Source organism: Octodon degus, unplaced genomic scaffold, assembly GCF_000260255.1.
Source record: "Octodon degus isolate 3935 unplaced genomic scaffold, OctDeg1.0 scaffold00047, whole genome shotgun sequence".
NCBI classification, from domain to species: domain Eukaryota; kingdom Metazoa; phylum Chordata; class Mammalia; order Rodentia; family Octodontidae; genus Octodon; species Octodon degus.
Window position 1 is genome coordinate 13,767,522 of NW_004524623.1, and position 2,351 is coordinate 13,769,872.

Genomic DNA, 2,351 nt, shown 5'->3' on the forward strand with positions numbered 1-2,351 from the left:
ATTCTTCCTAGTGGTTAATTGATGTACAAGATGCAGACATGATATCCTATTTACAAACACTATTAGAACAAATCCCTCTATTCATTAAGAGAATGGTACTATATATCTATCCTAACCATTTTGAATACACAGATACAAACTGGGCCCCCAATGGTGACATTTGAGAAGAGTTCCCCAAATGTGCTCCGCTGCCTGAGAAGAGGGAGCGAGGGGTCTTTTAAGCTTGTAAATCACAAACTCTGGGGGATTAAGGGAAGAGGAATTCGGGGAAATGGTCAGCTGCAGAGCAAGATATCAATGTACGGAGGAATTCGAGGAAGAAGAGAGGGGTTCAGCGAACAGGGTTTTTTTTTTTTTTTTTTTTTGCAGAGCAAGTGGAACATCTGACGAGGTGGGCCATTTTTGATAAACATACAACTTGGGGAAGGTCATTTTATAGCACAATTTTGAGTCATAGTAGAAAGCTACAATAGTTTGACCTGGTTTGAAAGTAGCACATACAGAACAAGATAGCAGCGCTTAAGGTATCACAGGTCTCTGCTGGCCTCAAACTTGGTGTCCTCCTGACTCAGCCTTCTGAGTAGCTGGGATTATAGGCATACACCACCACTTGGTATTGAACCCAGGGCCTTCACACTGAACTACACACCAGGCTGGCCTTGAACTCACTATGTAGCCCAGACTGGTCTTGAACTCACACCAATCCTTCTGCCTCAGCCTCCAGGAGCACAGGCTGAAGCCCTGATTGGCCCAGCCTGCACCAATCAGAGGAAGTTATTTTTGGAAACCAGCTTGCCCATTAGATGTGAGTAACCCGCACACTCCCGGGCACTCCTGGAGTCCCCCTATCTTGCAGGGCAGCCTGCTACCAGGAGGGTTCTTCTTCCGCTTTGTCTGCATCTGCCACGCTTTAAATCAACTTTCACCTGGCGCCACGTCGGTCTTGGGCTCCCCATTTTTGCTAAGAGCCTCAGTTCTTTGTTCTTCAAAGAGCCAGGGCAAGGACCTGGAGAGAAATGGAGGTCATGTTGGGGGACTGCTAGCCCCCACCCCAGAAACTCCAGCCAAATGCCAGGAAAGTATCTTTTATTTCGTTTGCATTTAATTTGAAAGGTTTTACAAGCTTAGCAAATCTGGCAGTGCCCTCCACCCTTCCTTCCATTGTTTAGAATTTCATTCAGAGTCCTAGTGCACAGGACACAAAGCTTGCGCAAGCCTAGAATCCCTGGACTTGGGAGGCTGAGGAGGAAAGATGCGACTTGGAGGCCAGCCTGGATTACGTAACAAGACCTTGTCTCAAAAAATGAACAGAAAGCCTTGTCTGAGGCCCTGGGTTCCATCTCCAGTGACCACAAGCTACCACAACAACAACAAAGCGAAAACAAGATAAAACAAAAACCATCCTGTGTGGTCACCTACCTCCCTTTTTACACTGAGACGTAAGAAGCCATTTAGGTAGAGCTGCTAAATTGAAAAATACTCATCATAATAATGTCAGGGATACAAGAAGGAACCGTTATTTGGTCCCCTGTAAAGCAATGGTGCTTAATGGCGTGTAGAGCAGATGCAAAGCCCAGCCAGCGTACAGCGTCTGGCTCCCACGGGCTCTCTTCCTGGACACCAGTTAAGGTCGTTTGGGCACAAACCTTTGTTGTTGTTGTTGTTGGTGGTGGAACCAGGGCTTGAACTCAGGCCCTTGCGCTTGCCAGGGAAGCATTTATGCCACTGAGCCATCTCCCCACCCCTCGGCACGAACTTTGATCTCCTCGCTGGGTGTGATGGTAGAGGGACAATTTTGTACTGATGGCTTCATAACTGGGCCATCAGGCTCAGGGGTCTTGGCTACATGGCTGCAGCTCGGAGATAATGAAGGGACACAGCTCTCTGAGTAGCTGCACAAGGGCTGCTGATGCGGTCTGTGTTGCTGGGCCACTGCAGGGGGCAAGCTAGCCCGCCAAGGTCATGCTGTCCTGCCCCCGGGCCCCCAGGATAGATGGCTCCCAATCATTAAACCTGCCCCGACACTTCTGCCTGACAACCTGTGACTAAATATACATAGCCAGTTGTGCACTAACCTACTTATGTAACCAGTTACAGACTAACCCTTTATGGACTTCCTATTTTCTGCTTACAGAAAATTAAAAAGTTGCTGTTTTACTTTAAGCCAGTGCTCATGTTTTTTTTGGGAGCGATCCCACATCAGCCTGTCAGCATTAATAGAAGTTGCCTTCCAACTCCCTGGTGCGAAGTGTTTTCCATCAGGTTTGCTAGTTTCTATAACATGATGCACACCTGTGATCCTAGCATTTTGGGAGGCTGAGGCTGAGGCTGTGTGTGTGTGTGTGTGTGTG